This window comes from Oncorhynchus gorbuscha, linkage group LG15 (assembly GCF_021184085.1).
Source record: "Oncorhynchus gorbuscha isolate QuinsamMale2020 ecotype Even-year linkage group LG15, OgorEven_v1.0, whole genome shotgun sequence".
Taxonomy (NCBI): domain Eukaryota; kingdom Metazoa; phylum Chordata; class Actinopteri; order Salmoniformes; family Salmonidae; genus Oncorhynchus; species Oncorhynchus gorbuscha.
Window position 1 is genome coordinate 62,528,311 of NC_060187.1, and position 24,895 is coordinate 62,553,205.

At 41.8% G+C, this 24,895-nt stretch overlaps 1 long non-coding RNA gene across 1 annotated transcript; it reads left to right on the top strand.

Moving 5' to 3' along the window:
- Nucleotides 1-1,399: 1,399 nt before the first annotated feature.
- On the top strand, nt 1,400-14,921 carry LOC123996401. The gene is made up of 3 exons (XR_006831977.1): nt 1,400-1,629; nt 12,894-12,985; nt 13,250-14,921. It is a non-coding gene; the product is annotated as an uncharacterized LOC123996401 (long non-coding RNA).
- The last annotated feature ends 9,974 nt before the right edge of the window (nt 14,922-24,895 follow it).

Genomic DNA, 24,895 nt, shown 5'->3' on the forward strand with positions numbered 1-24,895 from the left:
TCTTTCTCTCTCTCGGAGGACCTGAGCCCTAGGACCATGCCTCAGGACTACCTGACATGATGACTCCTTGCTGTCCCCAGTCCACCTGGCCGTGCTGCTGCTCCAGTTTCAACTGTTCTGCCTAATTATTATTGGACCATGCTGGTCATTTATGAACATTTGAACATCTTGGCCATGTTCTGTTATAATCTCCACCCGGCACAGCCAGAAGAGGACTGGCCACCCCACATAGCCTGGTTCCTCTCTAGGTTTCTTCCTAGGTTTTGGCCTTTCTAGGGAGTTTTTCCTAGCCACCATGCTTCTACACCTGCATTGCTTGCTGTTTGGGGTTTTAGGCTGGGTTTCTGTACAGCACTTTGAGATATCAGCTGATGTACGAAGGGCTATATAAATAAATTTGATTTGATTTGATCTTAGTGCTATGATGTTTTTGGGAAACCCAGACTTGCTCCATGCATAGTTGTCCATGGGCAACATAACTTAAGTGTAATGGGATGAATAGTGTATGTGTATATCAGTGGAGGCTCCTCAGAGGAGGAAGGGCAGGACCATCCTCCTCATTGAATTTCAAAATAAATAAATAGTAAAACTATACTAAATACATTCACATCACAAAATAATTTATTAAAACACATTGTTTTGCAATGAATGTCAACAGTAGCTTCAGCAGCACTCTGTAGGGTAGCACCATGGTGTAGGCGGAGGACAGCAAGTTTCCGTCCTCCTCTGGGTAAATTGACTTCAATACACAACCTTGAAGGCTCATGGTTCTCACCCCCTTCCATAGATGTACATATTAATTATGACAACTTCTGGAGTACATCCTCAAACCTATCAGAGCTTTTACAGCATGAACTGACATGTTGTCCACTTAATCAAAGGATCAGAGAGTGAATCTAGTACTGAAAGCATAAGCTACAGCTAGCTAGCACTGCTGTGCAAAAAAATGTGCTGAGTAGTTGACTCAAAGAAAGAAATTACAATAGTTGAACAGTTTTGAACAAATTAAATTCTTCCAAAATTAAGGATAAGTAAGAAAGAGAGTGAGCTAACTATATTTTGTAGTATATCACGTTCACTTACTGAGCTAGTGTAGAATGCAGCTAGTTAGTTTAGCCTACTCAAACAGAAAGTGATCCTATGTTACCTTATGGCTATCCAACATTGCAACTCTTCCAAGTCAAGGTAAGCTTTTGTTTTTATGAATGTATTGCCGCTGGGGTAACTGCTAAACTGCTTACTGCTGACTGTACACTGTACTGCATGATTGTAGCTGGTTTACTAACCCAATTTAAATGCAACGTGTCTTGTGCAGGCCTGAATCACTTTATTGAATATATATATATTGTTCCCTGGACGGCAGATAGATGGCAGTATAGCGCAGCTGTTGAACAGAAAGACCGAAATAGAACATTTACCAAAATAGAATGCAACAGATCTAGCACTGTTGCAGAGAAAACGAGAGGCCTTTTGGATTACCCTTCGACATATGAGATTGCTTGGATACTCGCGAGAAATAAGAAGGCCATCACAAATGCGGAGATTGTCAAATAATGTTTTTTTGCCGAAATATTGTATGCTGATTTCACAAACAAGGAAGCTATTTTAAAGCCATTGGCGAGGACACCGGTAAGCAACTGATTACTGACATATACGTGGCGCCGTGTTTTACTATTGCGCTTGACAAAAGCACTGATGTGACATTGCCCAATTTTATGTTTGGGTCCGCTTCCCTCAAAACGAGTCGTTCAGATAGGAACTTTTATTTTATTGCCCCTTCAGGGACAAACATGAGGAGAGTATTTTCTGAAAGTCCTTGTTACATTTTTTGCTGATAATTATATTGACTGGCATCTGTGTGCACTGACGGCGCCCCAAACATGCCAGGGAAGAAGAAGGGAATCATAGGCCGGTTGAGAAAGAGAGAGGATTCATAGGCCTGATAAGAAAGAGACAGGAATTTGTTACATTTCATTGTATCATTAATCAGGAAGCACTTGTGACTAAACTCAAAGACTGTAATTTACAGAATGTGATGCAGCAAGTCATGCGCGTGGTGAACATTATTATTGCGAAGCACTGAATCACCGTCAATTCCGCGAGTTGCTGGAGGAATACCAGACATAATACTGCGACTTAATATTTCACAATGAGGTGAGGTGGCTGTCTTGTGGCAGAGTTTGGAAAGATTTCTCTCCTCCCTCAAATCCTTGAATTTGGTGCAAGCAAGGGGAGAGAGGAGCCAGAGCTGGATGATCCACAGTGGATATTAAAGCTGGCTTTTTTAACTGACGTGACCTTCCACCTGAACACGGTGAATCTCCAGCTCCAAGGGAAAGCTACAACTCCAGGCAAAATGCTGCGTGTCGTCACAGCATTTCAAAATAAAATCACCACACTGTTCATATCTGACTGACAGTTTGTTCATTTCCCAAAACTCAGTCACCACATCCAACCCAGACATACTGCAACATTTTAGCTATGATGCATTTGTGCGTGTGTTGGAAGAGTTTAAATTGGAGTTTTGAGTCAAGATTCAAGGATATGGAGTACAATGAGATTTTCAACTCCATTGAGAACCCCTTTCATGTGCCAGTGTCATCTCTGACCGTGCTGGATTAGAAAGTGAGATTGTGAAGCTGCAGGCAAATGACACATTGCAAGGTGAACTAAGATCAGGTGTTACCTATTTCTGGGGCCTTGTGTCAGACACAGAGTATCCACTTCTGAAGCAGTGTGTGCAAAAGGTGACATCCTTTTTTTGTCAGCACGTATTCATGTGAAGCAGCATTTTCAACAATGTACATTGTGAAACAAAAACAGAGAAACAGACTGACCAATGCACACCTGGGTTTCCTCACTGGGATAGCAACAACAGACTATACATTTAGAATGTTTTCAGTCAAGGAGAAGGGGACATTTTTGCTCATCCAACTACTGAGGTAACCCTTAAATGGGTCTTATACATGTGAGGTAGCCTATTTGATGTGTGTATGTACAGTTGAAGTCGGACGTTTACATACACCTTAGCCAAATATATTTAAACTCAGTTTTTCACAATTCCTGACATTTAATCCAAGTAAAAATTCCCTGTTTTAGGTCATATAGGATCACCACTTTATTTTAAGAATGTGAAATGTCAGAGAGAATAGTAGAGAGAATGATTTATTTCAGCTTTTATTTCTTTCATCACATTCCCAGTGGGTCAGAAGTTTACATACACTCAATTAGTATTTGGTAGCATTGCCTTTAAATGGTTTAACTTGGGTCAAACGTTTCATTGGGCCAATTCTGTTGGGGGAAAAAATCTTAAACGGAAGCAAACTGAACAAAACTGGGATAAACATACCTGAATTTGTCCAGTAGAAACTCTCGTTTGCAACTGTTGGACTAATGATTATACCCTAGATCAGCTAAACGGAGGCAAGAGTGTGCAAGGCGTTATCGAATGTGTCACTCAACTTGATTACAAAGAATGATCTCTCCATGTGCACCTAGGTTATAAACTGTCATTCATAGGCTAGGTTGTAGCAACCTTGTGATGGGTACAAGGGAAGTTGTATCCTCAACCTATCGATTTTTTACATTGAGCTGGGTGAATGGAATATGAATGACAGTCGTCCAATATGCTGTAGTAGAAGCAAGGCCGTGTTCATTCAAAATGTTTATGGTTTGAATTCAAGCAAAGTCTTTCCATGCCAAAATAGTCCAATACCACACACACTGTCATGCAGGGTAGAGCTTCTCCTGTATGGACTGTGAAATACGTCATGATGACACACTGATGGATGGACTGTGCATTCATTCCCCATGTGATCCAAACTTATTCAATCAAATAATTCACGGCAGCCCTCCCATGCGACGCCTCCATGTTCCTCCCTCATTGAATGTTTATGAATTCCGATATTCATTCTAATGAAGGCCTTTTGGATTACCCTTCACAGCCATTAGATCAACATAACAATAGCCTTCGTGCCGTGGAAGGTCCTGACAGCGACCTACGGGCCAGCGTGTGAATAGAGTTGGCTGCAGCACAAGCACTTCCTGAGTCTCCCCCTGAAAGGGCTCACGGTCAACTCTGCACTGTGCTGAGGGCCTTTGTGATGGAAATTGCAGTGTATAAGTTTAAACCCAGAACAAGTGGGAACTTCGTCTTCCATGTTCCTCAGGTCCCCTCTCCTCCCCGAAACCAATGGAGAAGGAATGTTGAGTGCTCCTGGGGCAGTTCACTGTTAGGGCTTGTCTTCAGATTGGCTGGCTCTTGAGTTCGTGGCTGGTGCGTTGAGCAGTGGAGTGGCATTAGATTCAACAAATTCAACACAGATGTTGTGCTGCTTGAGAGAAACACATTCAATTAGGTCCATCTGGGCGAATGTGTCAGTGGATTGGATGGGGTGTAAGTAGTATTTAACGACTAAAACTGTTGAGCAAATGTAGGCTAGGCCTATTTGGAAGTCAAAATGTGATATATTGAATTGTAGTTTGTTATAGGCTACAGGTCCACTGATAACACAAACACTTAATTAAATAAAAATGACATAACATCTTTATAGAGAGTTATTAAAGCGACAACATATTCAACATAGCATTAGCTACAGTATATTCAATACCTTCCGCAGCCAAGCATCAGGAATAAGTAAGTATTATGTCATCATTTGTCCAAGATTTGACCTGAGAACTGCTCAATTAAGCACTATGCATATGGGTGTATTATAAAGGCTTTATGTTGATGGTGCGCAGGTCAGTTGTTATCCAACATTTATATGTTGAATCTATATGAAGGCTCTATCCCATGGCAGACACAGTGATCAGATCCTGGCTGACATAAAAGGCATTGAAATGGCTCAGCATCCTGAGATTCAGCGTGTATTAATCCTTGGCTGGTGTTGAACACTGGCTATGACACCTGCCACTTAGGCCTAATCAACTCCCCTCTCTTGCACTTTCTCACTGTCTTTTGTACTGTTCTCCTCATGCCTGTCTATCCCCATGTTATTCTGTGGTCTGATGCCACACTGACATCTGTGACATTTCTGTCATTTTAATGTCATGGTGTCATGTGGTGAGGACAAGGGGAGAGGAGGCCAGGGGCCTGCCTGCCTGCCTGCCTGCCTGCCTGCCTGCCTGCCTGCCTGCCTGCCTGCCTGCCTGCCTGCCTGCCTGCCTGCCTGCCTGCCTGCCTGCCTGCTACTCCTCCTCCATCCCAGAGACTGGCAGCAATTCAGGCTGAGAGACACTGATTGGACAGGGGCAACACTGGGACAGGAAGCCAGGGGACATGCCAAGGTCACTCAAGCACACATCATCTTCTTCTCTCAGAGGGTGACTATCAATAGGAGCTTCGAGGGGTTTCTATTATCAAAGGACCTGTAAGCAGAGAGACCAAGGTGTTTTGGTTGTTTTGTTTATTGATTATAATCAGGGGTTGAATTTTGACACTTCACCACAAATCTATTCTATGGCATCTGTTTTGTCCATCCAAAGGCAATGAAATGTAGTCTTATTATCTTATTATGGGAACCCAGACCAAGAGTAAAGTGTTTTGAGAGTCTCCTTTAACTCTTATAGAAGGGAATGACATGACTATTATCCACATGTTGATTGATCAATTCTCCTATAGCATTACAATGTCAACATTGGTCTTACAGATTCAGCACTTTTGTTCACATCAGGCACCACTATAACCCTGTTTGAACTAGTCCTGATCCTGATTAAGTCAGTGTAGATAGATTCTCGTCCTTGTTCAGGAGATTGACTGAAGCCGGTGGTTTAGTCCTATACCTGACCAGTAAGCCTGCAGACATCACAGCCTTCTCATTTCAGAGTTGGCTGCTCCTGTTGTGAAAGCCACAAAGAATTCCTTTAAAAAAAACTTTCACCTAGCACACCCATACCTAGCACACCCATACGTATCACACCCATACCTATCACACCCAAGCCCACTGAAACCAAGAAGAGCCTCTCCGAGACAGACTTGAAACTTTTCCAATAATCACATAAGGCCTTGGACTGTGTAGAAATCATCCAAGTGTGCAAGAGTTCTCTTTTGTGGTTGTCTTGTCCTATTTCAGGGCGAATTGTGTGAAACCGATTCTCTTCTCAGGCACAAAATGGAGCTGGACACCTGCCAGTTTGTTCCTTTTGCACTCCGCTCTCAAGACTGATTGCCTCTGTTCAGAAGAAGAAAAACAATCGACAAACATTTTCAGGAGTTTATAATTGTGTATCTGACCCGATACATATTTTGGGTTGCTTTTCTATTATCTAAGCATCAATCCAACCATGGGAATGCCATAAAACACTTCTTATCTCTAATGAGGTTTAGCACAACAAAAATGTGCATCGTTCAAGGCATCCATACGTTGAACTGTCCAATAATCTTGATTTTAGATATCCACAATTATTATTGAATGTTAAATGAGCAGCTAAATCTATGTATGGACATTTCCATCTAAAAGGACCCATGAGCACCAACATATGAAGTACATAGTATATCAAATTGGGTGTCAAATGAAAGGTAAGAGGATATTTTGGGGAAATGAAAGCATACAGTGCCTTCGGAAAGTACTCAGACCCCTTGACCTTTTTCACATTTTGTTACATTACAGCCTTATTCTAAAATTGATTTATTTCTTATCCTCAGCAATCTACCCACAATACCCAAACAGTGTTTTAGAAATTATTGCAAATGTATTAAACATTTTAAACAGAAATACCTTATTTACATAAGTATTCAGACCCGAAATTGAGCTCAGGTGCATCCTGTATCCATTGATCATCCTTGAGATGTTTCTACAACTTGGAGTCCACCTGTGGTAAATTTGATTGATTTGACATGATTTGGAAAGGCACACACCTGTCTATATAAGGTCCCACAGTTGACAGTGCATCTCAGAGCAAAAACCAAGCCATGAGGTTGTAGGAATTGTCCGTAGAGCTCTGAGACTGGATTGTGTCGAGGATTGTGTCTGGATTGTGTCGAGGCACAAATCTGGGGAAAGGTACCAAAACATTTCTGCAGGGTTGAAGGTCCCCAAGAACACAGTGGCCTCCATCATTCTTAAATGGAAGAAGTTTGGAACCACCAAGACTCTTCTTAGAGCTGACCGCCCGGCCAAACTGAGCAATCGGGGAAGACGGTAGTGCACTGGGCCTATTCTAGTCCTGTGTTAGCGGACCAATGTAGCCGTCTGAAGCGCGGGCAAAACATTATTTTATGCGCCCACATCAGCAGCTGGCAGCATATAATGCACAACTTGGCAGTGGTCACATATCAATCACTAACTATTCAAGCATAACCAACAGTGTTTTGTTTTGGAATGACAACTCCACACAAATTACTAATACAATCACAGCTGATTGGTGCATTGTATGTTGGTCAGAATCCAAAGAGTTCAAGTTCCCATTGGCACTGACACGGTTTCGGTTCCTCCAAAGAAAGGAGAGAGAAATGTTGAAATAGAACACCTGTTCCACAATCTTTTAAGTGATAACAGGGTATCAAATGTAAAGATGCATCAATATGGATTTGCTACGGAACGTAAATATTACTGTATGTATTGATAATGGAATCAGTTCTCAATAAATGGTCCTTAATAAATGATCCAAACTCACGATAGGACAGTAACTCTATTCCTTGGAAACCAGAGTATTGGTTTTCCCATAGCGGCCTATAAAATAGGGACCTTGTTGCAGTCGTACGGGTGGAAATGTTGCAGGAGGCAGGCAGGATCAGGCACAGTAGTTATGCTTTCATTTGTTGAAAATTATGGTCCATAGATGCTATTGGCAATATGATTTTTTTTTCAACATGTATTTACAAACTTCTCAATTTGACATAGATATTGGAAAATAAAATGCCGAGAGCAGGCGTACCTGTCTATACCATAAGACTCAGGTTGGGGTATACCAGGTTCATGTCAGCCACAATTACCAAGATGAATCTGCCAAAGAGAACCCCAAACAGGGATTTACTGTACATTCCACTAGCCCTTCCCTGGGATATACCACAAATAATCAAAAAATTTCATAACAACTACCTTATACCTGAGAATATGTGGACAAATACAAATACCTAGGTGTCTGGTTAGACTGTAAACTCTCCTTCCAGACTCACATTAAGCATCAATAATCCAAAATTAAATTCAGAATCGGCTTCCTATATCACAACAAACATCCTTCACTCATGCTGCCAAACATACCCTAGTAAAACTGACTATCCTACCGATCCTTGACTTCGGCGATGTCATTTACAAAATAGCCTCCAACACTCTACTCAGCAAATTGGATGCAGTCTATCACAGTGCCATCCGTTTTGTAACCAAAGCCCCATATACTACCCACCACTGTGACCTGTATGCTCTCGTTGGCTGGCCCTCGCTTCATATCCGTCGCCAAACCCACAGGCTTCAGGTCATCTATAAGTCGTTGCTAGGTAAAATCTGCCTTATCTCAGCTCACTGGTCACCATAGCAGTACCCACCCACAGCACACGCTCCAGCAGGTATATTTCACTGATCACCCCCAAAGCCAATTCCTCCTTCGGCCGCCTTTCCTTCAAGTTCTCTGCTTCCAATGACTGGAACAAACTGCAAATATCACTGAAGTTGGAGACTCATATCTCCCTCACTAGCTTTAAGCACCAGAGTCAGAGCAGCTCACAGATCACTGCACCTGTACATAGACAATCGGTAAATAGCCCATCTATCTACCGACCTCATCCTCATACTGGTATTTATTTATTTATTTTGCACCCCAGTATCTCAAATTTAAAACTTCCCACCTTCTCCACTACTGTCCCATCAATGTGGATGGGGGGTGCTCCCTCTGCTGTTTCCTGAAGTCCACGTTCATCTCCTTTGTTTTGTTGACTTTGAGTGTGAGGTTATTTTCTTGACACCACACTCCGAGGGCCCTCACCTCCTCCCTGTAGGCCATCTCGTCGTTGTTGGTAATCACGCCTACCACTGTAGTGTCGTCTGCAAACTTGATGATTGAGTTGGAGGCGTGCATGGCCACGCAATCATGGGTGAACAGGGAGTACAGGAGAGGGCTGAGAACGCACCCTTGTGGGGCCCCAGTTTTGAGGATCAGCAGGGTGGAGATGTTGTTTCCTACCCTCACCACCTGGGGGCAGCCCGTCAGAAATTCTAGGACCCAGTTGCACAGGGCGTGGTCGAGACCCAGGGTCTTAATCACGAGTTTGGAGGGTACTATGGTGTTAATTGCTGAGCTGTAATCAATGAACAGCATTCTTACGTAGGTATTCCTCTTGTCCAGATTATTGCCGATTATGATTTTTCAACGCCGATACGATTATTGGAGGACCAAAAAAGCTTATACCGATTCATCAAAAATGTATATGTAATAATGACAATTACAACAATACTGAATGAACACTTATTTTAACTTAATATACTACATCAATAAAATTTAGCCTCAAGTAAATAATGAAACATATTAAATTTGGTTTAAATAATGCAAAAACAAAGTGTTGGAGAAGAAAGTAAAAATGCAATATGTGCTATGTAAGAAAGCTAACATTTCAGTTCCTTGCTCAGAACATGAAAACATATGAAAGCTGGTGGTTCCTTTTAACATGAGTCTTCAATATTCCCAGGTAAGAAGTTTTAGGTTGTAGTTATTATAGGAATTATAGGACTATTTCCCTCTATACCATTTGTATTTCATTAACCTTTGACTATTGGATGTTCTTATAGGCACTTTAGTATTGCCAGTGTAACAGTATAGCTTCCGTCCCTCTCCTCGCTCCTCCCTGGGCTCGAACCAGCAACACAACGACAACAGCCATCATCGAAGCAGTGTTACCCATGCAGAGCAAGGGGAACAACTACTAGAAGGCTCAGAGCGAGTGACGTTTGAAACGCTATTAGCGTGCGCTAACTAGCTAGCCATTTCACTTCGGTTACACCAGCCTCATCTCAGGAGTTGATAGGCTTGAAGTCATAAACAGCGCAATGCTTGATGCACAACGAAGAGCTGCTGGCAAAACGCACAAAAGTGCTGTTTGAATGAATGTTTACCCGCCTGCTTCTGCTTACCGCTCAGTCAGATACTTAGATACTTGTATGCTCAGTCAGATTATATGCAACGCAGGACACGCAAGATAATATCTAGTAATATCATCAACCATGTGTAGTTAACTAGTGATTATGATTGATTGTTTTTTATAAGATAAGTTTAATGCTCGCTAGCAACTTACCTTGGCTTACTGCATTCGCGTAACAGGCAGTCTCTGTTATGCAGGTGAATGAGGACCCAAAAGCGACTTGGCGAAAACAGAGTATTTAATCCAGAAAAGTTACTTAACAAACAAAAGGCATAATACTACTCGTAAGGACGAGAACAGACAGGAGACTTGATCAAGAACTGCAGGTTGCCTCGGGAAGGCACTTGAACGTAGCAGACTCAGACACCTGCTCACCACGCAGCATCTGAGGGAAACACGACACGACAGGGCAATACATAGACACAGCACGGTGAACAATAGATAAGGATCCGACAGGACAGGAACGGAAAACAAGGGAAGAAATAGGGACTCTAATCAGGGGAAAAGATAAGGAACAGGTGTGGGAAGACTAAATGATGATTAGGGGAATAGGAACAGCTGGGAGCAGGAACGGAACGATAGAGAGAGGAGAGAGAGGGAGGGGGAGAGAGAGGGATAGAAAAAGGGAACGAACCTAATAAGACCAGCAGGGGGAAACGAACAGAAGGGAAAGCATAATGACAAGACAATCTAAGACAAAACATGACAGTCTCCTTGTGGAGTGCAACGAGAGAGAGGCAGGTCGTTATTGCGTTGAACTAGTTAACTGTAAGGTTGCAAGATTGGTTCCCCCGAGCTGACAATGTGAAAATTTGTAGTTCTGCCCCTGAACAGGCAGTTAACCCACCGTTCCTAGGCCGTCATTGAAAATAAGAATGTGTTCTTAACTGACTTGCCTAGTTAAATAAAGGTATAAAAAAAAAATTTGGCGCCCAAAAATACCGATTTCCAATTTTTATGAAAACTAGTTTTGATGAACATTTAGTTGAGTTGTCAACTAACATGAATTCAACAAAAAATGTCACATTGATTACATTTTTCGAATCAAATCAGTTTTCCATGTTGATTCACTTCGTCACATAGATTTCAAATTACGTGTTTAATGTGGTTAATGTTGATTCAACCAGTTTGTGTCCAGTGGGGTAGGCCTATCAAAATGAAACCGAAGTGTCTACAATGTTTTAATAAACAGTAAGTGAATAAAATCGTGTAACGCTAGACATAAAATAATATGGAATATAGAATTAGCAGAAAATTTGTTTCACTTGAAACCACAACATCAGACACTTTCAATGGGCGTTGCTCTCTAAAATGGCAGGAGTTTGAAGAGTGGAGAGTGGAGGCCCAGTTTTTTTAAGACTGGTCTTCAGTGGTTTCTTAAAATCTTTAACACCTGCAATTTGTGACATCTCAGCAGAGTGTTTACATTGATGGAAAAATCTGTTTAGAAATGGTTTTGAATATGTTGACAACTTTCTAACTCTCTGCTAGGTAAAGCCCCGCCTTATCTCAGTTCACAGGTCACCATAGCAGCACCCACTCGTAGCACGCGCTCCAGCAGGTATATTTCACTGATCACCCCCAAAGCCAATTCCTCCTCCTTCAAGTTCTCTGCTGCCAATGACTGGAACAAACTGCAAAAATCAATGAAGCTGGAGACTCACATCTCCCTCACTAGCTTTAAGCACCAGCTGTCAGAGCAGTTTACAATCACTGCACCTGTACTTAGCCTATCTGTAAACAGCCCATCTATCTACCTACCTCATCCCCATACTGGTATTTATTATTTATTTTGCTCCTTTGCACCCCAGTATCTCTACCTGCACATTCATCTTCTGCCGATCTACCATTCCAGTGTTTAACTGCTATATTATAATTACTTCGCCACCATGGCCTATTTATTTCCTTAACTTACTTCATTTGCACTCACTGTATATAGACTTTTTGTTTTCTTTTGTATTATTGACTGTATGTTTTGTTTATTCCATGTGTAACTGTGTTGTTGTATGTGTCAAATTGCTATGATTTATCTTGGCCAGGTCGCAGTTGCAAATGAGAACTTGTTCTCAACTAGCCTACCTGGAAATAAAAAATAAAAAAATTATAGAAAATAAAAACTTGTGTTGGTCTATGGGCATAATGCTACTTTCTGTGGGTCCAGAGTAATGATTTTTTTGCATTCGCTGTGCATAATGAGACGATTTTGCACACAGAGTTTAATTTAAATCAGGACTGGGCTAATTCTACTTAAATAAATACAGATTTGAAAAATGGCTTCATTAGACTATGCTTAACTTCAGATGAATTAGCTCTAGACGAGGGCGTCCCAGACTACGTTAATTAAGGACCAACCAGTTAATCTTTGTGAAGCCTGATTAGATTAACGATGTGCACTTGATGCTGACCTGAGGATGCTTCAAAAACCAGAGATGGGACACTAATACATAAGCATTGTGTGGAATTGGAGCAAGTCACCTAAACAAAACAATGAATGGAGCTAAAAGAAAACATTCAAAGAATTTCAATGACTTCGACGAAAAATTTGCTTCAAGAGGTTATCTAGAACAAACAGCATGATTTATCAACAGAAAACAAACAAATAAATGCCTGGACTACCATTTGTAATGAATTAAACTCAAATGAAAAAAAGTTTCTCAAAAGGACGCTACAACAACTTCAGGTAAAATACTGTATTTATTGTTGGCCCGCTTCTTGTGTAACACAACATAGTGGGGCCTAAATGTATTTCTGTGACAGAAATGTAACACAAACAATACCATACATAATCACTAACATCATTTCTATATGGTCTTCTCCTTCTAAGGTCCTGTGGAAAAATATAAAAATCAACTTAAAGAAGACATGCTGTTGCTCTCAGGGAGCGTTTCAAGACTGGTAAGACCAGCGACCGATGAGGTGAGATACTTGCTGACCGGGATCATTAATAGCCAACAACCCCTGGAAGGTATCCCCGATGATGACCATTTGAACAGTTAAGATGAGGGACCATTCCAATCCTCATTTGGTAGAACACATTCATTCAGCATGTGCCTTCCCTGGACTGCAGGGAATATGTCATGTTGCCAGTCATCTCTTGCACTCCCATAATAAAAATGATGCAATAAACTCAACTCTTGAAATGTTCTCTAATGCAGAAATGTCATCATTTTCTCGAGGCAGATTACCGTAGCTTGGAGGGGACTTGTCTTACGGGATGGTCAGCTCGTTACATCTGCAGCAGCCAGGAGGGAAGATTGTGTCACTAATCCGGTGCTGGAGGACAAAGACAAAGAGGCTGTGCATGCATGAGAAACTGCCCATGGAATTTCATGAGCTCAAACTAATGTATTTAAAAGAGCCACGTTAGGAAGATACAAACCCTTCATGTTGAGTTGTCTATGAAGGAGGAGGAGAGAAACAGGAAGCAGCAACAGTACCAATGTTATTTTTGATTCAGCACCAGTTCGGGGTCCCGACATTTCCATTTGTGAATGAAATACCTTTTTGTTACCAATACATGGGTGTTGCTATCTTTGTTGTGAGATGTGCTGCATAGCAAAATCGTCTCTGCAGGCTTGTCCATTTCTGTTATTGTCTGCCTCAACTATTGGAACATCTGGGTCATCCTCATCTTCAATGCGAGAATCTGGGCAGCCATGTTTGAGGTAATTGTGAAGCACTGCTGTTGCAATTATGACAATGCAACGTCTTTGTTGAAAGCGCAAATGTGTTTCTGAGACACTGGAAACGGCTCTTCCATAGACCAAACATGCGCTCCGATACGTCTCTGGTGTGCATATGAGCTTGAATGTACTGTTCTTGCTCAGGTCCTTTTGTGTGAAGATAGTTGGTTTGTCCATACCCACTGTCACCAAGTATGATTCAACTCTGTTGTCCTCCTTCAAGCTGAGCATACAAAGAGGATCCTTGAGTCATTAGATGCACCTTTTCAACGGGCAATGTCGGAGAACTGAAAATTGCATTGGAAGTGCACACACTTTGTACATTTATTGAGAAGCAGTTTTTAAGATTCCTGTACTCCTCAGCATCAGCTGTCGAGGGACACTTGATGGGAATATACATCCATCTATACCTTGTAGTTGGCTTGGGCAGCAGCATCAGGGAACTTGATGTTATTGTCTTTTAGTTCACATATAGCGTTGCAGACTTTGGACTATTCTGCATAGAGTCGGTTCACTTACACCACACATTTTCTGTTTCACGATAGAAGGTTCCAGATGCCAAAAACCTCAAGGTGATCAGTACTTGTAGGGAAGGAGGGATGGGACTTCCCCGAAGAGATTCAGATGAAAGCCTTGGCTCAAGCAAAAAAATGTCAGCTGCATTTTCTTTGTACATACAGAAATGGTCACGGAAATGGATTTAATCAAAATCATTCTGTGGGTTGCTCCTGTCTATAACTGTCATTCTGTCTGGCCTTGGTGGTGCTCTTTGATCATCGTTGAAATAGTACAGCTAATCCATTTTCTTCCATTGCCAAGGTCAACCTGGGGACCAACATCCATTTAATCTGAAGTTAAATCTGCCTCTGGCAAGGTTTCATTTAAGCCTTCACTTAAACTGAACAAAAATATAAATGCAACATGCAACAATTTCTAAGATTTTACTGAGTTACAGTTCATATAAGGAAATCAGTCAACTTAAATTAATTTGTTAAACCATAATCTATGGATTTCACATGATTGGGAATACAGATAAATCATCTGTTGGTCTCAGATACCTTTAAAAAAAAGTGGCATGGGTCAGAAAACTAGTCAGTATCTGGTGTGACCACCATTTACCTCATGCATCACGACACATCTCCTTCAAATAGAGTTGATCAGGCTGTTGATTGTGGCCTGTGGAATGTTGTCCCACTAAGTATTCAATGGCTGTGTGATGTTGCTGGATATTGGTGGGAACTGGAACACGCTGTCGTACACGTCGGTTCAGAGCATCCCAAAAATGCTCAATCGGTGACATGCCTGGTGAGTATGAAGGCCATGTAAGAACTGTGACATTTTCAGCTTTCAGGAATTGTGTACAGATCCTTACCACACATTATCATGCTGAAACCTTTCTTATCTGTATTTAACTAGGCAAGTCAGTTAAGAACAAATTATTATTTACAATGACGGTCTAGGAACAGTGGGTTAACTGCAGAACGACAGATTTGTACCTTGTCAGCTCAGGGATTTGAACATGCAACCTTTCAGTTACTAGGCTCAACGCTCAAACCACTAGGGTACCTGGGCAGATGAATGGCATAACAATGGGCCTCAGGATCTCGTCACGGTATCTCTGGGCATTCAAATTGCCATCGATAAAATGCAATTGTGTTCGTTGTCCGTAGCTTATGCCTGCCCATACCGTAACCCCACCGCCACCATGGGGTACTCTATTCACAACATTGACATCAGCAAACCACTCGCCCACATGACGCCATACACATTGTCTACGGTTGTGATGCCTGTTGGATGAACTGCCAAATTCTCTAAAACTATGTTGGAGGTGGCTTATGTTAGAGAGATTAACATGCAATGCTCTGGCAAAAGCTCTGGTGGACATTCCTGTAGTCAGCATGCCAATTGCACGCTCCCTCAACTTGAGACATCCGTGGCATTATGTTGTGTGACAAAACTGCACATTTTAGAGTGGCCCTTTATTGTCAACTTCTTGATATGCCGCACCAGTCAGGTGGATGGATTATCTTGGCAAAGAAGAAATGCTCACTAAAAGGGTTGTAAAACCAATTTGTGCACAATATTTGAGAGAAATAAGCTTTGTATTTTATTTCAGCTCATGAAACATGTGACCAACATTTTACATGTTGCGTTTATATTTTTGTTCAGTGTAGATCTAGATGGACGATTAGAGTTCTTCTCAAAACCAGACTTTTTAAGTCAAGACTAGGGCAAATCTGAAACTATTTTAAACCATGTCTGAGAAATGCAATTTCAGTTAGTCCAGTTTAAAAGTGCAATTTAGACTAGGATTAGGCTCAATTTGTGTCCGCAAACCCGCCCCTTAGAGTCTTTAGAAGTTTCAAGTGACTAAAGTGAGTGTTGCCAATGAAGTGATATGGATTGTGCAGTCTTCTTTCTTTGTAGTCCGGTCAGTTATTGCACAACTCTCTTCAAAATGAAACATTTTCATCTATAATTCACTCAACGTCTTTATAATCTATTTATAATAGAACACCAAATGTCAGTGGCAATGTCTAGCAGACTGGTAGCCCAGAAATGTCTAGCAGGTTCAATCAAAACATTATATATTAACTCATACTGTACCTTAAAATACACCTTACTATTGAACCATAAAAAATCTACTTGAATGAATCTGCCTCCCCCCAACATGAGAGAAGATCCAACGAAGGCTGTATTCATGTCAGTTGTGTGTCCCTAAGCTTGTCTCCCCAGGTACCCCAGTGTCCCACAGGGATATGTCTCACGTTAGGAGAACCCAATGGAGAAACACTCAGCAGGTAGGACACCTGTAAGCTGTTCTCAATGTGTGATGCTGAAATGCATTGTCACAAAGTTATTTGCTATAAGAGTAGAAATACTCTTCATAGCAGGGGTTTCCCAAACCAAGGGGTGCACATGTTGGTCATTGCCCGTACACTACACAGCTGATTCAAATGATCAAAGCTTGATGATTAGTTGACCATTTTAATCTTTGTAGTGCCAGGGCAAAAAACAAAACGTGCACCCCTTGGAGTCCCGAGGGCCGAGTTTAGGAAACCCAGCTTTATAGGGACATAATTGATAGTTCACTGGAAACATCATTACACGAGGGAGGAGAGGATGGTTTATGCAGTTCCATGTGTGACCTGCAGATGACAGCAACAGCATACTCGTAACATAACGGTAGGCCAGTTAGCCAAGTAAAACTCGACTCCACGATGTACTTCACATCAGCAGAGTTCAGAGGCGACTAGCGTGGGGGAACTGGAGCTTTTTTTTAAATCAAAAAGCAGCAACCACAGAATAGCCCGCAATTAAAAGGAACAATGTCGGAGCTCTAGTCAGCCCACACTAGTCGCCACTCAACTCCGTGGATGTGAAGTACATTGTGGAGTTGAGTTTTACTTGGCTATAGGCCAGTATACTGCTAGGCATTGGTTCATAATCTGAAACATGCTCTGAAATACCATACCCTCAGAGAGCAAAAACACTGATAATGTATCAAGAAGGGCATTTGCTCCAATTTAATCAAACTTTTCTTATTCTCTCCTGAAATTCTCCTGAATTTGTTAAGCCTTTTTGTGGTTAATTAAAAGGAAGCTCAGAAGACATCCCTTACCTGCACTGCAGTCTACGATAACACGTTTTATTTGATTCATGTTCCCTCACTAGCAAAAGGAAGGTTTCACACATACCTACTCATTCTCAGTGCAATATGTCCCCTTACTTTTAAACAGTGGTATGGAGGTATTTCTTTATTGAGGAGCAGTCCGTCTCCAAAAAGGAAGCTATCAGCAGATCTGCACTCAAGTGAAAAATGGATTCAATTTTTTTTTCCTTTAGTTCAAAGTGGGGACATTTATTTCACAGTTCTGTACAATTCCAATAATGTCTCAGTGTGGTTTGAACTGCTGAGCGGGCCAATTCAGAATTGACTGGAGCGTTTTTTTTTTTCTTCAGTTTTTACCTCACTCCCAAAACTTTTTAACACGTCCACTAAGAGAAGGAAATGGCTTTGCTGACTCTTCACTTCAGTATTTAAAACGGTGACATAGTGTTTTCTTTTATTTATACACAAAGCAGACATTTTCATGACAAGTTTATATGGACTTAAAAACTACTCTCACAGTGAACTGCTGGACGTCATCATGCTGCGTGTGAGGGAGTCAGTGTGTTAATGAGAGTTAAGACACAGGAAAGTACTGTAGCATGACAGCAACACAACAAATTAGGGACAGATGAGGTGAGTGTTTTGGGGGATGCACTTTTTGCATCGAACCTTTTCACACAAACGTTTTGTACTCATCACACACGCTGCTGCTACTGTTTCTTATCTGTCACTTTATTACTAGATATATGTACATATCTACCTCAATGACCTCGTACCCCTGCACAACTAGTACAACAAGTTATCGTTACTCATTGTGTATCTATTATTACTTTTCTATTATTTCTCCATTTTCTTTCACTCTACATTGTTGGGAATGCCCCGTAATCATTTCACTGTTAGTCCACACCGGTTGTTGACGAAGCACGTGACGAATAAAATGTGATTTTGATTTATTGTTCCTGCCAGACAGGGTAGTACAAGAGGAGACGCTATCCAAGGGGGTTGGGTCACTTTAATAAACAATGGGCTGACATACAGCTGTTCAAACTATAGCAGAGTGCTTTGCAGGACGTCCAATTAAATGCCAGTCACAGTCCTGGAATAGCAAGGGGCCAAATACATCACTCATTTTGGCTGGATTTTATTGGTCTGTCTTGGAAGTCGAGGGCTTCTCATAAAGTCACTTAATATGACTTCAAAGTACTCCACATGGCAGTGCACGAGTCTGAGAAAGGATTCGCAGAGCATTACCTCAAGGCTAATAGCTCGAGAATCTGACAATGGATGTCTGCTGCAAAATGCTAATCATAGTCAACAAAGTGATGTCGTTGGCAAGAGATTTAGCCTCGTACACCCCAGTGCCAATCGCTGTTAGCATGTGTTATGGTAGCTGCATCTACAACCTCCATAAAGGACATGCTACACATGGGGGACGTCAAGGGGGTTCTGTGTATTGGGAAGGGAGGTGAAATGAAGTGGGAGAGACGTGAGTGAAGTCTATTATGTAGAGGACAGGATCAGCTGGTGGAGAGAGATGTTTGTTTTGTTCCCAGGCACGATGAGGAAATGGCCTGGAGTTGCCCGCTGGCTCGGCTCTGTCACTACTCCTGATTACCAGGGGAAAGAAACCGTGGGGGTCACAGAGGATATCGCAATGGTGCTTATCACCAAATAGCTGTAATAATGTCATTGTTGTCAGTTCTAATAAACTGCGTTTCTTTGTAGTGCTCTGTAATCCATGGGGGACCGTAAGTGGTGTAGACATTGCATTCAACATGAGAGCGTGTGATGTGGAAGAGATGCTTTGATGTTCACACACTCACACACACATGCGCATGCAAGCACATACACACACACACACACACTTTTCAAGCACTCTCTGTTGTCTTCTATTCAAACTAATCACCCTCAGTGAAAACCCTGCATTTTCCACATTCAATTCAGTGGATTGCGCTTGTTTTTGGGGACAGGCATTTGGGAGATAAAGTGGATGATAACTCTCAGGCAACAGTGCTCTTTTCCCCAACCAAATTGCAGTGGAGAGCACAGAGGAATTTTAAAAGACATTTATCTGCTCCCGACTAGACCTTCATGCAGTGAATAATTAATGCAGTGGGCATGATGTGTCTTCTAGCTCTGTCCTTGAAGGCTGTTGTCTCGGGGGAAGTTGAGTGTTGAGTTGAGTGTCCAGAGGTTGTTTGAATGGAAGTCTTATGATACCCACTCTGGGCCATACATTCGTGTCTAATAGTAGATTTACATAGGGGTTTGCTTCACTGGCCAAAGAAAATGGTGCTATGAATTACCAGAGTAGTAGCTAGGCTACGTTATTTTTGTAGTTGTTTTTTAATCCGAGAAATAAATTCAGAGCAATAAAAGGCTGAGCTGCGATAGTAGAAGCCATTACTGATCGTGAGGAGAGGCTAAATGGATTGTAATGGCTGTGTGGGGTATGATGAGAGAGCGGAGATGACACTTTCTCTTGCTAACTCCCTGATGAAATGTAGACATTATATTACATTAAGTGTTATTGTACTTTGTATTAGTTTTAGGCCAATATGAAAGGGTATTTCAGCTAGAAAGACACTTTCAATATGCAGTGTTACACTGTGATGTAAAAAACAGTTGTCTCAAATGCTCACCTATGTAGCCATATGCAGACAGTATAATTTTGGTTTAGGTGACAACAGTGTGATGCTGGTTTTATACTGTGGCATGGATTGTCAATGTAAAGGTATTGTAAGGTCAAGTATCTAGTGGAGCGTTGTAACTCGTTGCCTTATTCAACACGAGGTGAGATTAAGCTCCAGCATACTAGGTTTCCAAATCCTGTGGCTTCACATTTTACACATATTTCTCATATTTCTAAGTGTAATAAAATAACTTTAATCCTCTCTTCCCTTGCCTAAGGCTATAGTTCTAGTACCTCTCCGTCTCTGCACTCCCACTGTCGTTTAGATACTTACTTTTCTGTGGCATTGATTACGGGTTGAGTGCGGATGTAGAGGATTTAAAGGGAATTAAGACAGGCTGTTGCACGTCAACGAGGTTTCCCCCAAATCCTTGGAGACTTGATTTTGTTTTTCCGATGTTCACAGCTGTGGGGTCAGCTAATCGTCTTCTTTCACAGCCCTCAATTTATCTGGATTTCTATCGAACGGAAATAAGGTCTTCGTGAACAGTTTTATTTGTTTGCTTACAACACAACATGTATACTTTTATCCCCTGTGTTATCTGACTGGGATTAGGCAAATAGGGACACAATATCATTTTATCATGGATTTCAAAGGATGTCAATGTCTTTTCACTTTCATAGATCCACTTTAATGTGTAGATGTGAGCTTTCCCTTGTCTTTGTGTGTGATCTCAGTAAGAGATACGACGATTTCCATGTCTCTGTATAATAATTGCTTAACATACTGGGAATGAACCGCAAGGCCGTCTCATTGACATGATAAAAGTGGGGAGGATTAGGTTAAATAATCAAATAATAACTGTTTCAGGGATGTGCAGCCCGACTCTAAAGCTGAGGTTATTCTGGTCCTTAAAGCCTGCGATCGAGATTGCTCAGGTTGACAGCTAGGAACATTGATTATCTTTCCCAGAAGTCGTCTGTGAAAGAATCTGTGCTCTGAGGCGCTGGGGCTTTACTGCGGATAATTGACCTCAACGTTTCCAAGGTGTTATGTTCTTTTAAAGGCAGTGGTCAATGTCTCAGAGTGATGGAGGGCTATTACGGCCCCTTTTGGAATATGAACTCATTTATCTCGGATTCGGTTCAGTTTATGACCGTTCACCACAGAGGAATCTATATAGGGATCTATGTATTGTCAATATGAGTAGTTCTATTCTATGACAAAAACACTGGTCAGAGATAACATGCATTCTTAGATTTTCTCTATGAATCATAGACGAAAACATACAAGACAGAGCTATTTCTTCATCATAAGAGAATACATTATATTCTGCAGAAATAGCTTTATCTTGTATGTTTTTGTCTATGATTTATAGAGAGAGCCTAAGAATGCATGTTATCTCTGACTAGTGTTTTTGTTATAATGTAGAACTACTCTCATCTCTTCACTTGCCATATTGGTTCTTCTCAACTCTACCCTTACTCCCTTTCACATTCTTAGCTATCTCATTTCTAAAACAAATTCTATATGCTATATGACATGTATTGAAACACTGATTATTTTCTTGCCTAAATTACACCTTTATGCTATGGCAAACCATGAGGGCCATTTTACTTATTAGCCTTTGCATAGCTGAGTGTTTACTGAGGCAGTAGTGGTTAAGTGCCTTACTCAAGGACAGCTGTATCCTCTCACGGGAAACACATTAATGCAGTGATGATCTCTCTGCCAAACCACAGGCCATAGAACGAGGCTGGCTACTGGAGCTAATGCATGAACTGTGTACAAACACATGCCGTAGTGCTAATACAGTAGAGTGCTATGTGGACTGTAAGCATGCTTTACTGTTAAGCAATGTGACCACCAGATTATTATATACTGGCTATACCAGATTAACTATGGCAAAATAATCTTAAATGACTTCAATTGCACCATAAACCCCTATATAAAGTAGAACATGAATTGTGGTCATATGTAACAACATGGCACCAACATACTATAGGTTATGCCACTATAGTTCCTTGATTGTAATACATAAATCCCATGCAATAAGACTATCTTCCGTTTCCCATCATGCACTGAGACAGCTAGGATAATTAGTTATTGATAGAGGGCTGGTAATTAATGATGATGAGTCTAGGTGCAATATTAGCTGCCCGTGATTGCATCTGAGTGGCCGCTGTGATTGGTTCAGAGAGTCACGAAGACATGGACACTCGTTTGTCAAGTCCCTTGAACTGAATCTGGGGTAATGGGATGGAGTCACACAGTGATGGAAGGGGACCAAATTCACTGCACCCCGGTCAATAGTTCTGAAATGGTCAGTGATAGTGATAACCTCCAAGCCATTTAGGGTATGGTGTAATTCAGGCAATGGTTATGGATTGTAGAGCAGTCAGTGCTCTTGTCCCTTCTCTCATTGTGTCTCTGTAAGTTCTTATGAACCAGGTCATATTGTGTTGTTTTAAAGCTCTCTATATTTATTGACATATTTTGATGATGACAATAGGGGGTTATGATATTGAGCTCAAATCTAATTGGGATTCTTTAAGTGTTTATGAGTTGGTAAGAGATATTTATGGTTTCATGTTAATGTTTATTAACTTGCATGAAACCATCTATCTTCAGAGTTCGTACTGTTAGGTGACCTAAACTGGGACATGCTTAACACCCCGGCCGTCCTACAATCTAAGCTAGATGCCCTCAATCTCGCACAAATTATCAAGAAATCTACCAGGTACAACCCTAAATCTGTAACCATGGGCACCCTCTTAGATATCATCCTGACCAACTTGCACTCTAAATACACCTCTGCTGTCTTCAACCAGGATCTCAGCGATCACTGCCTCATTACCTGTGTGCGTAATGGGTCCGCGGTCAAACAAACAGCCCTCATCATTGTCAAACGCTCCCTAAAACACTTCAGCGTGCAGGCCTCTCTAATTGACCTAATCCGGGTATCCTGGAAGGATATTGACCTCATCCCGTCAGTAGAGGATGCCTGATTGCTCTTCAAAAGTGCTTTTCTCACCATCTTAAATAAGCATGCCTGATTCAAAAAATGTAGAACTAAGAACAGATATAGCCCTTGGTTCATCCTAAACTTGACAGCCCTACCAGCACAAAAACATCCTGTGACCGTTCTGCATTAGTATTGAATAGCCCCAGCGATATGTAACTTTCAGGGAAGTCAGGAACCAATATACTAAGGCTAGGTTTTTCAAACAGAATTTTGCATCCTGTAGCAATAATTCCAAAAAGTTTTGGGACACTGTAAAGTCCATGAAGAATAAGAGCACCTTCTCCCAGCTGCCCACTGCACTGAGGATAGGAAACACTGTCACCACTGATAAATCTACGATAATCGATCATTTCAATAAGCATTTTTCTACGGCTGACCATGCTTTCCATCTGGCTACCCCTACTCCGGCCAACATCTCAGCATCTGCAGCAACTTGCCCAAGCCACCCCCCTCCCCGCTTCTCCTTCACCCAAATCCAGACGGCTGATGTTCTCAGATCCCCAAAGATTGGAAAGATGCCGCGGTCATCCGCCTATTCAAAGGGGGAGACACTCTAGACCCAAACTGTTATAGACCTATATCCATCCTGCCCTGCCTTTCTAAAATGTTCGGAAGCCAAGTTAACAAACAGATCATCTACCTTTTCGAAGCCCACCGTACCTTCTCCACTATGCAATCGGGTTTCCGAGCTGGTCATGGGTGCACCTCAGCCACGCTCAAGGTCCTAAATGATATCATAACTGCCATCGATAAAAGACAGTACTGTGCAGCCGTCTTCAACGACCTGGCCAAGACTTTCGACTCTGTCAATCACCACATTCTTATCAGCAGACTATAGCCTTGGCTTCTAAAATGACTGCCTCGCCTGGTTCACCAACTACTTCTCAGATAGAGTTCGGTGTGTCAAATCAGAGGGCCTGTTGTCCGGACCTCTGGCAGTCTCTATGGGGGTGCCAAAGGGTTAAATTCTCAGGCCGACTCTTTTTTCTGTATATATCAATGATGTCGCTCTTGCAACTGGTGATTCTCTGATCCACCTCTATGCAGATTACACCATTCTGTATACATCTGGCCCTTCTTTCGACACTGTGCTAACACACCTCCAAACGAGGTTCAACACCATACAACACTCCTCCCATGGCCTCCAACTGCTTTTAAATGCTCGTAAAACTAAGTGCATGCTCTTCAACCGATTGCTGCCTGCACCTTCCCGCCCGACTAGCATCACTACTCTGGACAGTTCTGACTTAGAATTTGTGGACAACTACAAATGCCTAGGTGTCTGGTTAGACTGTAAACTCTCCTTCCAGTCTCACATTAAGCATCTTCAATCCAAAATTAAATCTAGAATCAGCTTCCTATTTCGCAACAAACTGTCCTTCACTCATGCTGCCAAACACACCCTCGTAAAACTGACTATCCTACCGATCCTTGACTTGATGTAATTTACAAAATAGCCTCCAACACTCTTCTCAGCAAACCGGATGTAGTCTATCACAGTGCCATCCGTTTTGTCACCAAAGCCCAATATACTACCCACCACTGCGACCTGTATGCTCTCGTTGGCTGGCCCTCGCTACATATTAATCGCCAAACCCACTGGCTCCAGGTTATCTATAAGTCTTTGCTAGGTAAAGCCCCGCCTTATCTCAGCTTACTGGTCACCATAGCAACACCCACCTGTAGCACGCGCTCCAGCAGATATATTTCACTGGTCATCCCCAAAGCCAACACCTCCTTTGGCCGCCTTTCCTTCCAGTTTTCTGCTGCCAATGACTGGAACGAATTGCAAAAATCACTGAAGCTGAAGTCTTATATCTCCCTCTCTAACTTTAAGCATCAGCTGTCAGAGCAGCTTATCAATCACTGTAC